General features: G+C 35.7%; 1 protein-coding gene across 4 annotated transcripts in view; it reads right to left on the bottom strand.

The window, feature by feature from the left end:
- LOC144453994 (uncharacterized) overlaps positions 1-929 on the bottom strand; it is a 111,543-nt gene extending 110,614 nt beyond the window's left edge. For all 4 annotated transcript variants that reach the window (XM_078145401.1, XM_078145384.1, XM_078145410.1 and 1 more), the window contains exon 1: positions 771-929. The gene's annotated coding sequence lies outside the window, so the exon portion shown is untranslated. The remainder of the gene's footprint in view (positions 1-770) is intronic.
- Positions 930-12,070: the final 11,141 nt, after the last annotated feature.

The following is a 12,070-nucleotide window of genomic DNA, read 5'->3' as shown; positions in this document are numbered from 1 at the left end:
GAACTAAACATGGCTCTGGAAATATGCGCTCCATTCAATCATATTACATGATTCAATCAACACGTTCACGAACAACATGTCGAAGTGAACGAATCGAATATTTCCAAATGTTGTTGGAACACAACTCGTGGATATAATCGTGTGTCCCTAATTAAATCGTTCTCGAGTTTATTACATGTAACGGTGCACGGCAATCCTAAGATTTAACATTACAATACTGAATAATTCAGCTGAACTACCAGAGGAGTATTTATTAAACGCCATGCCCAAACCGTTGATTCAAATATTTCGAAGACTAGGTACATTTTGTATTGTACTATTTGTAGGCAAGTCCGTGGAATAATGTACCAATATAATTTAGCCGTTAAAAAGATTACCATGACACTTGTACCCCAGGGTACAATCTTTCCATTTGCTGTATAGTAAACATAGCTATTAACGAAAACTGTAGCAAACAATGTATAAACAGTACTAATGTCACAAACTGTTCATAACAAACAGGACACTGGATGTCAACACAGAAACTGGTCCCATTCGAGTTAATCGTAACCATTTTTCGTTTCTTTTGGCTTTATTTTTGTACGTTATTTAAGATTGTGTACACCCCCTTTACATCTTTTTCAATACATCAAATAAGCCTTGTGATCGCTTAATGGTTTGCTCAGTGAGCTGGGCAAGTTTACGGTGCTAGGCAAAATAGTATGCAATAGTGTTTCCTGTCTAAGCTCATCAATCAACCCAATTACACATGCCGAGCTTATAAAACCTACCTTTGGGTATCACTTCCCTATTCGTCCATTCAGTTGTTGGTTTTTAAGATCACTGAAGACTCAGTTCCCGTTCTATGTATGCACATCGCCATTGTCGGAAAAGTTACCAATGCACTGTAAAAAATTGGGAGACTGGCGAAACACCTGAAACGCTCTATCATGCCGCCATTTTGAATACTGTATTGTATGAATAGCTAGCTGAATATGCAAAAGGTAGTCACGGTTGCTATGCGACCTCTTTGTATGTACACAATTACAAATCGTCAGGCACTGGCCAACGTACGCTACTCAAGCCTGGTTGTCTAGTCTGAGTATAGGCAGTGAAAAGGACACATAGAACACCATCCAGCCAGTAACGTATCCTACTACGCCCCAATGTGATGAAGTTATTGCTTTTAAAATTATATGCATGGAGTATAGTTAAACGGCATTTAGATAGCAGCGCACCGTCCTTATCACTAATAGTAATACATCCATGCTCTGACTGGCCTGATTGGGTTGAAACACATGGACTGTGGGTTAAAACATGGAAGTGAGTGACACTTCCATGGTTAATTGAAATAAATTAGACGCGTCAGAGTGGCGTTAATCCTAGCCTGCTTGTATCATTGAGTAACAGCAATAACAAGACAACAACACTTTAATTTGGGACGTTGTTGATGTAAAAATGGCCAACCGTGACTCGGTTTTAGTGTTGTTGTTGTTGTTGTTGTTGTTGTTGTTGTTGTTGTTGTTGCTGATGATGATGATGATGATGATGATGATGATGATGATGATGATGATGATGATGATGATGATGATGATGATGATGATGATGATGATGATGATGATGATGATGATGATGATGATGATTTGTCGTTACTACTGTTGTCGGCGCAATGACAACTGTACAGATAAAGACAAAGAGTCAACAAGTCAATATAGTTTGAGTAACATTTCTGCTTCAGAGTTGTCCTGCAAACATTAATTTGCTTTCTATTAAAGTTACTACAATAGACAAGATTTATAACGGAGTACATGCTTTTGGTTGTATTATAGTGATTTACTTTTACTTGACAACAGTATTCAAAAGGGGTGGCATTTCCCATATTTTGACTTGTGCCCGTTAGCCTTAAACACTAAACTAAATTCCCTTTATAACCATCAAATGTTTTATTGAAAAAAACACAAAATCAAATTTAGGCTTTCTATTGATCATGACGAGAAGCGAGTCTAATGCGGATCCAATGATCCTAACAAAAGAAACAGGAGAAAAGTATTACTAAGACATGTATTATCAAGCAGTCTTGGTTGGCATGGTTATATATATAAAAGTATTACTTAGACACCCATCAAGCAGTGTTGGTTGGCATGGTTACATATATACATCTATATACATCACAAATCACCCCTTTTTATTGACGGACATCTTTAATGTCATTTTATAGTTTTATTATGCTTATGTTGACATGTACAATAAAATGCTACTTATATTAAAGCTTACCTAGTTTGTTTAGTTACTTTGAAATATCTCACTTTTCTTTCAAATTTTGCTATCCCGAGACCCTTAGTTCTGGCAGATTTCGTATAAGCACCTTGTATGTGGTTTAATCAATCAATGAATCTGTCCCGTCAGTAGATTTACATGTGTACGTGAACAATGCAGCGATGGTGCTATCACATCAGGGGCATGAGGCAACAATTCTGGTGAAATCTGAAAATGATTATAATAAAGGCCCAAGTCAGATTAATATGTATGAGCCACATTTACATCATACTTTTTCCTAGTTCTTTATATAGTTTATAAGCTTATTACATACTTTCACTGTTTATTATATAGTTTATAAGCTTATTACATACTTTCACTGTTTATTATATAGTTTATAAGCTTATCACATACTTTCACTGTTTATTATATAGTTTATAAGCTTATTACATACTTTCACTGTTTATTATATAGTTTATAAGCTTATTACATACTTTCACTGTTTATTATATAGTTTATAAGCTTATCACATACTTTCACTGTTCTTTATATAGTTTATAAGCTTATTACATACTTTCACTGTTTATTATATAGTTTATAAGCTTATTACATACTTTCACTGTTTATTATATAGTTTATAAGCTTATTACATACTTTCACTGTTTATTATATAGTTTATAAGCTTATCACATACTTTCACTGTTTATTATATAGTTTATAAGCTTATCACATACTTTCACTGTTTATTATATAGTTTATAAGCTTATCACATACTTTCACTGTTTATTATATAGTTTATAAGCTTATCACATACTTTCACTGTTTATTTTCTCTCGAAGCTCGTTACCTGCTGCCCTCTTGTGGTGAGGTATGTGTACATGTTGCAGTACATTACATAGGGAGCTCGTCTTCTAACAGTGAAAATATGTAAATATATATGACAATAGTATTACAGATATTAATTACAAAAAAAGTCAAGACGACTGTTGACAGTGTGTGTGTGTGTGTGTGTGTGTGTGTGTGTGTGTGTGCGCGCGCGCGCACAAGAATGAGGGTGAAGCACGAGTATAAAGTTGGCATCAGAATCAGATTCAGATTTAGATAGCGTCATATTCAGCGTCATATAGCGTCAAATACCCTCAGATCCGAAGACACCCGACGGACTACGTCGGACTACGTCGGACACGAGTATAAAGTTGGCGTCAGATTCAGATTCAGATTCAGCTAGCGTCATATTGAGCGTCAGATTCAGCGTCAGATAGCGTCAGATCCGAAGACACCCGACCGACTCAATCAAACCTGAAATAATACTGTTGAGACTACAGGGAAAGATTCCACTTCACTGCCTTTTGATGGAAGTTGGAATGTCTCTGCTTGCACAATTTTTATTTGGGAAAAATATGTGAAATAGAGTTGAAATACTTGCAACCGAGACATTGGTAGCCCCAAGTTCAGCCACTGCCCCAAGTTCAGCCATTTAAAGCAGGAAGGTAAGGCATATTTAAGGAAATTCCATATAGCGTCCTAGGAAATAAAACGTAGTACTTTAAGTACAATGTATATACTTAACTTTCGTCTGTTAATTATGGACATTTGCAATGTAATGGCCATATTAATGTCAAAGCTCATTTAAGAGAACCGTTCGTGTATATAAATCATACTTGATGGCTATGATGAGAACTGTTTACGTCGCCAAGCAGGTTGACTAGAGTCGAGTAATCAGCGAAACCAGTCTAGTGTACCATAATCATATACAAATGTACAATATAATCATAAATATTCTGAATAAGTTTAATTTCATCTGCCGGGTGTCTTCGGATCAGACGCTCAATATGACGTTACCTGAATCTGAATCTGAATCTGACGCCAACTTTATACTAGTGGGTGAAGCTTTTTCTGAACAGCCCTTGTTTGTTTGTTTGTTTGTTTGTTTGTTTGTCTTTCTGACCTCCATGATCAACAGGTGGTTGACAATCCACAACCTGCTAAACCTGAAACATCAAAGTGATTGCCCGATTTTCCTAAAATTAATAAATAAAAAAAATAAAAAGCAGGAAATGTTTAGCCATACAGTAGTTATTTGTTACAAATGTACATGTAGCTGTTTTCCAAACAGATTTTAGCATTGCTAGGAAGATAATCTTTAACGCATGCAAATACTGTATTTCTTTGTGATCGAGAATGTGCGACTTGACTAGCTAGATGGATGAAACGTCATTAATAGACGATTCTACTCAAACCACAAAAAATCAAAAACCACAAAATCAAACCCCAAATACACAACACCTTACGATCGACAACATAATTGAGTAACCTCACAACTAAAATAGAGAACACCAAAGATGCAAATTAAAGATACGCTCAAAAGTATACCAACTTTGTACCGATTTTAGGATCGTTCAGGCAGAGGTTATAATTCATTTTATACATGTGTATATGTAGCTATGTAATATATCGAGTTGTACTACGGCACTGTTTACTCTGTTGGCCATTTACTATGGCGAATGTTCTATCATATCACCATGGATACTAGCAAGGTAGCACATTAATTTGCACTATTGTTCAATTTAGTTTATTTTTATACAACAACACACATTAAAAAGGAATTATAACTTCCTACGGCTTTATGTTCACCAATAAACAACATCTCATGGCCCTTGGGTATCTCAAATACACGTGTAGCCGTGCGTACCGAGGCCGAAGACGACAAATCAGTCTTCTGATTCAAGTGTCGGTCTGATTCAAGTGTCGGTCTTCTAATTCAAAAATCGGTCTTCTAGTTTAAGTGTCGGTCTTCTAATTCAAGTGTCGGTCTTCTAGTTCAAGTGTCGGTCTTCTAATTCAAGTGTCGGTCTTCTAATTCAAGTGTCGGTCTTCTAGTTCAAGTGTCGCGTCATTCAAAAGTTTTCTATACTATACTATACTATACTATACTATACTATACTATACTATACTATACTATACTATACTATACTATACTACATACTATATACTATATACTATATACTATATACTAAAAATCTCGAAGGGGAACTGAAGATGCAACCCTCACGTTACTTAATACGGTAGTTAACCATTTACAACGTCCCAAAACATATGTGCGTATCTTGTTCATTGATTTCAGTTCAACTTTCAATACGATGCAAACTTACATTTTATTACGGCGACTGTTTGATTTAAATGTGAACGGAAACATCATCCACTGGTTTCGAGATTTTCTGTGTAATAGACCCCAAAGAGTGTTAATGAATGGAATTCTTTCAGATAAACTTGTTTTGAATACAGGCTCACCTCAGGGCTGCCTGTTATCACCAGTGTTGTTTTCAATTTATACTGATGAAATGAAAATTCAAGATTCAGTTGTAAGCTCAAATATGCTGATGATATGGCACTTGTAGGCCTCCTGTTGAAAGAACAATCTCTAAATGAACATATTTATTTTGATCATGTAGCAACCCTGCAAGACTGGTATTAGTCAAGTTTACTGGAAATGAACCTGGCTAAAACTAAGGAACTAATAATAGAAAATGACAAACATAGTGTCACATTTGAACTGGCTGTATTGAACGGTCAGGCTGTAGAAATCCTTGAGTGTTTCAAATATCTAGGTTTGCAATTGGATCAAAAGCTAAATTTCACTGAAAACACCAACTGTATTGTTAAGAAGACCATGCAGCTTATATTTTTACTGAGGAGGCTACGGAGTTTTGACGTCTGTCAAAATGTTCTTGAAAAGGTATACAAGAGCCTTATAGAAAGTGTGCTAACTTTTAACATTACAGTGTGGTATGGCAACTTGAGTGTTAAAAATAGAACCAAACTGGCACGAGTTGTAAATTTGGCCGGGAAAATAATTGGTAAGAAACAGAGTTAGCTCTATGACCTCTACAAACTCTCTGTTCGCAGGAAAGCCCAAGCAATTGTTAGTGATACCTCACATCCTTTGTACTCGAAGTTTGATTTGTTACCTTCTATCAGGAAGACGATATAGAGTACCCATGACTCGTAAGAACATTTTTTTTAAATCATTTATACCAAGTGCAATAACCATACTAAACTCAGACCTGTGATTTTAAGCTTCTGACAATTTTGTTTTATACTATACTATACTATACTATACTATACTATACTATACTATACTATACTATACTACACTATACTACACTATAGTGTAGTATACTGTAGTATAATATATAGCATAGTATTCCCTTATTTGTTTGCCCAGAGTTTACTTGTGTTGTTCATCAAATAGAGATGCCAGGATTATGATAGTGGACTCAAGTCCCTAGTATTTATTTCTGTTTCATTATAGCCTCTTTTCGCCAGTTTCCCGGTGAAGAATTTCACCTTCTTCGAAATTCTTCTTCGTTACTACATGTTCGTATGTATCTGATCGTTTGGCCCTTAATGGACCATTTGAAGACTGAGTCTGGGTGGCATGATTGCCTGTGTAAATATTGGAATGAGTTTTGATATCCAATACTTTGTGTTATTGGTGTCGTTGACATTTGTGGATTGAAAAGATGTTACTTCCGTATCTGAGCTTTCCAACGAAAATTTGAAAGTTGGATGTATTTGGTTTATTTTTTCACTCAGATTACTTAGTTCGACTTGGGTGACACAAAATATCATGAAAACGTCATCCCTGAAACGTGTCCAGAGTGATATTTTATTCGTGTAGATTTCAATAATGCGACTTTCCAGTTCATGGAATGCTATGTCGGCTATTTCGGGTGATGCCCAAGAGTCCATGCTACATGCACATGTTTGTGTGTAGAATTCTCCATTAAATTTAAATGTGTTTTTCGTGAGAATCACATAATAGTTTTAGGAGATACACTGGTGGTGGTTTTGGAATGCTACTGTCGATTGTTTGTGTAACTGGCTAGTCAAGTGCGCGCTAGTGCTTTGACAACTGACTGCATTGCGTCAGACTGCATCGTATTTGTATACATATATACCACGTCTAAAGTGACTCATTTTAGACGCGCTAGTTGGATGTCTAGACCAATCAGATCTCTCGATTTGCGCCATCAATATACTGGTATAATATATTATATAATAATGAACAATGTTGGGAGGACTTTAGAGGAATATCACTTATGGTTGTTGTGTATACTTAGGAGGTGTAAAGGTTGACGTTTTACACCCATAACTAATTGTTCAACATTTCCCATTCAAGCTTCAAGACGTAACAATTGGGAGCTTGGTACTTGCCATGTATAAAAGTATAACAATATTATTTTATTTATGACTAAATTGGCACTAGCACTGCGGCCCAGCGAAGATCTCAATTGTCCACTATTCCCCGAAGCATTTAGGCAGAAATATTTGATTGACAGCTACGGTAGCGGTAACGATGACTCAGATTTTCACAAAACCCCTTTGGTCTCTACTTACGATTTTTCAGACAGATTGGTGTGCATTTGAAAAAGTTGAACATGACCTGAGCGAAGTTTAGTTGTCATAAATTAATGTTGCAAAGTTTAGTGAAAAGAATATCGATTTCAAGTTTTTCTGATATGAGCGTAGTAGTACTGTACTGACTGTGGTGAGTGTCCTTGGAACACATATCGCTGGCCTGTTGATAGCATTATTTGCTGACGGGTATTAAACTAAAATATACGGAATAACTCGAAACTCTCAATTTTACAGCTTTCATGAAATTAAAGACTGATTTTTATAAAAGCAAATGCTAGGTCAGTCTGTATGTATTACGTGTAATTTACTTACAGAATAACGAAGTTAGAGGTCTGTATTTATGTAGATGTACATGGTAAAATGCGCCGGTCTACAAATTACAATGGTTTTCTCAATGAGTTTTAACAACATAGTCAGCGATAGCACATCGTTTTCCAGAAAAGAATTTAAAAAATGACAAATCTAAAACCAAGAGATTTTTACAAAACCCCTTTGGTCTCTATTTATGAATTTTCAGACCGAATGGTGCACATTTGAAAAAGTTGAACGTGAGCAAAGTTCAGTTGTCATAAAAGAACACGGCCATTGTTTTTGTATGGGAAATCTGACATAGTATTCGGAATTAAATGTCAAATTCGCACTCCTACAATCGCTTGATTTAATTTTTTTTTTATCTTCTCGTTACTTGCGACAAAATTTTGAGATTTTATAAAGTCGTTTGAATCTCTTCTAAAATCGTATGGTTTTGATTTGATTTTATCGCAATCGAAAATGCGATGTCATTGTGCTGGCATGCCATAAAGTTGACTTGACCTGTGCCATAACTTCTGCTACTGTAAAACGCTGTAAGAATATTGTTTCATTTATTACAAATTGTACTTTCATGAATAGCCGATAACATGTAATAATATATTAATCCGAATGCAAAAACGTATGTATGTATGTATGTATGTAAAAAGGAAAACATAGTTTCTCATCAGGAAATGTTGTCTAAACTGGAGCGACGAATCGATGCGATTATTTTTTTTTTTACATTCTCAACAAATGTTAATCAATCTACTTATCATTGCAGTTACTGTTCTTTATATTTAGTACTTTACAGCAAGTGTGTATGTTGGGCATGTCATGGGCTAGTTCATGATTAGTTCTGCAGTTGTCTTCACTGAAGCGGCAATTAATGTAGGGAGAGTTACTTTTGTGTTTTCCCTTTCATCTGCAGACTGAATTGGCTTACAGAACTGAAGAACAAAATAACGAGCAAAGAGGGTACTTAAGTGATGGGCGCTGACCAGAAACAATTTTTTTGGCCTTTAAAACTCCTTCTATGATGAGTGCTATGCTACAACATTCTATAAAGCTTCACATTACATGTTGTGGTTGGCCAGGAGATCACTAACAGCAATGGGCAAATAGCAATCAATGAGAAAAAAATAACTTATTGCATATGTTCTGTTGTATTGCAACAATAAATTGTCTGTAGGAACGACAATATCAAAACTTTGTCCTTACGGAAGCCACATTCAGTTTAAATCTGGTCTGTTATGATCTCAATCTGCCTTCATTGTATCTATTTTCTACTCTCTGTCTCTGTCTCTGTATTCCCTCCTAGTATTGCCTTGTCTATCATATCTATAATCTCCAAGATAACAATTCTGAGCAATATATCTGATCCCGCCACACCTCCAACATCTCATTCTCAGTGTTTCTGATTTTCCGTTGATCTGTCAGGGTACCACTCCCTATTGCCTTCTTTAACTTTGCAATTTTCTCCATAATTTTCGCATGTTCCCCTGACCCAACTTAAAGCTAGTAACATTTGTGGCAGTGCATTAGAGTATCTTTCTTTTCTTTCCGCACCATCGATACATAATTCGAATAATCAGGATGTCTGATATCAAACGTAATATCGGCGACCATTTGCAGACGGGCGAGGGCTTCCTCAGCGTTGAAAATGGCGGCATCTCTTTCTGCGTACAGTCGTAACTTCATTAGGGTGATCTTTTTGTTTGTTTCTCATCTCCAGTGGAATAGTCAGGCGGGGCGGGTGGGCGAAATAAAAAAAAAGGGCAAGGAAAAAATCTGTATTTTTTCAGCTCTATTCTCTGTCCTTTCTGTCCTGTCAGTCTCTCTACAACTTCTTTTCTCTTCTCTTTATTGAATTCCTTGTTACAGGTCTCTTTCCTTCATTTTAGCAAGGTTGACAAGTTCGTAGAACAACTTTGTAAGAAGATGAATACTTATCATCCTGATGGGTGTATATCTGTAGCCATGAAATATTGTATGATTTTATCAGGAGTACTAATACATTCGTCCTATTAATCAAAGTGGCATTGACATCGCTAACAATTTTTTCAAGTTATCCAATTTGAACTTTAGTATGTAACTTTTTGAAACACTTGCGTGATTGTCATCAGTGTGCTAGAGGAATTTTTATTTATATAAATCATTACTTCTATGAAACATTTTTCTTCAATGTGAACTTGTCAAAATAATCCACCAGATAACATGTAAACATTTCTAGAACTCAGAACTCCTTTGGGATTTACTATTTTAAAAGTAATTAAAAGTAATAATGTAAACATCGGTAACATGCCATGCAAGTCTTGGTTGACCTTGCAGTACAGTATACATTATGCGTCTTCTGTAACTTGTAAGTGTTGTTACTAATGTTAGCAATAGGCAATAGCAAGCCGTTATTGCATTGTGTCGACACCGACAAATTTACATTCAAACATTCCAATGCTGAACTAACTATTTAAATCAATCACCGTTCCTTTTGAGTCATTTTGTACAATTTGACAAAAAAGTACAAAGCTATAAACTGGTAAAGAAATTGTTTGTTTTTTTTAGGAATGCAGTATGACTTTTACCATTTTTAAGCATAATTTTGAAAATGAAAGACACATGCTGTTCCGACGTAACAAAGAGGGTGGGGGGGGTAGACGGCAGTGTTCTGCCAAGGTTTCCAACAAGTGGAGACAAAGGCCCCTTGGTTGCAAAAAGTGGGGTCATTTGACAGGGAGTGGGGTCAATTATTATTGTCTATGAAATATTCATATATATTACCTCAGACCACTATAGACCACTAAAAATTCCATTCACAATAACAGTTCCCAGTAAGCTATTTTTTGAAAATTGTGTACTACACATTGCACCTTAGAAAAAGAAGGCAATTAAGATTATGTAATTTTAAGTCATTTCTACAGAGTATATTATATATTGTTTAGAATAACTTTTAATCTGAATATCAATGAATAGCAGTGCCCACATTTATAATTCCTTTTTTTTCAGACAAGGACAAAGAACAACTCCAAAATAAGTCACAGTGAACATATGATTGAATAAAAACTTTGAGAAATCCTAATCTTGTAACCACTTGTTTCATTTTAGAACTGTTAGTACACTGCTGTGTTTATCATTCCCTCTTCAAATTCATGACGAGGTTAAGAAAAAACATTTTGAAGAAAAAAAATCCCTCACTTTAAAAAGTACCAAATGTGAACGAAAAACTTACAAATAATACAGTCAAACAAAGTTTGAAATAATTTATTTTTTATTAATTACCGTTACTGGCTGTGTATCATGATTTGGTCCTGCTATATCAAATGACAGCATTAGTTACATACTGTAAACTTTATACGGAAAGCTGACATTAGGTGTCCTTGAAACTCAGAAATCTTGAACTAAAACCGAGAAAGAAAACACTTATTTCGCGGTGAGTGAACCTGCGCGATCACAGAAACAAGTGTAATCTTACCCTTTCCATATATAGTTGGCTAAATACGTCAATATTAACGATATTATCGACATTTTATTGTATTCTGATAGAAATATTCTGAGACATAACTCGGGAAACAAATGCCTGTGGTGGTCTATAGTGGCCATGCCAGTGATCACACATTGATTCAGTGCCCAACATTCACATGTGTCACTGTCAACATCATGCAACACTCGGTACGATCCCCTAACACAGCCTTTTCGGAATCAAAATACACATGTACTCATTTTGTTTCCATTAATCTAACCCATCAACAAATGAAAATCACAACCTGTCCCATAAATTTGGTTTTCTAAGGCTTCTGAGCTGTGGCACTGAGATAGATGCTCCGGTACCAAGTTCAGTGGTTCGCACACGCCAGTGAGTAGGTCAGAGGTCGCGACAGTGACGGTAGTCAAAACATGTGACGAGAGACGTCCATTTCGACGTCTCATCTATTCCCTCTAATGTTTCAATTTGTAGATTAAGTTTATCAAAGTTGATCTTTTGTGGCATTTTTATGTTAACAATAGTACTGTGCGTTGTCACTGTATCTTATATGATGTCAACTAAACTTTCCCTTACGGAGTCAGTATACTTGTGGGATTGACGTCAGGGCCTGGAAAAAATGAAAGCGCCAAAGCGGAAAAATTATTG

This window comes from Glandiceps talaboti, chromosome 1 (genome assembly GCF_964340395.1).
Source record: "Glandiceps talaboti chromosome 1, keGlaTala1.1, whole genome shotgun sequence".
NCBI classification, from domain to species: domain Eukaryota; kingdom Metazoa; phylum Hemichordata; class Enteropneusta; family Spengelidae; genus Glandiceps; species Glandiceps talaboti.
Note: the sequence above shows the minus strand (reverse complement) of the source record. Positions and strands in the feature narration are given on the sequence as shown.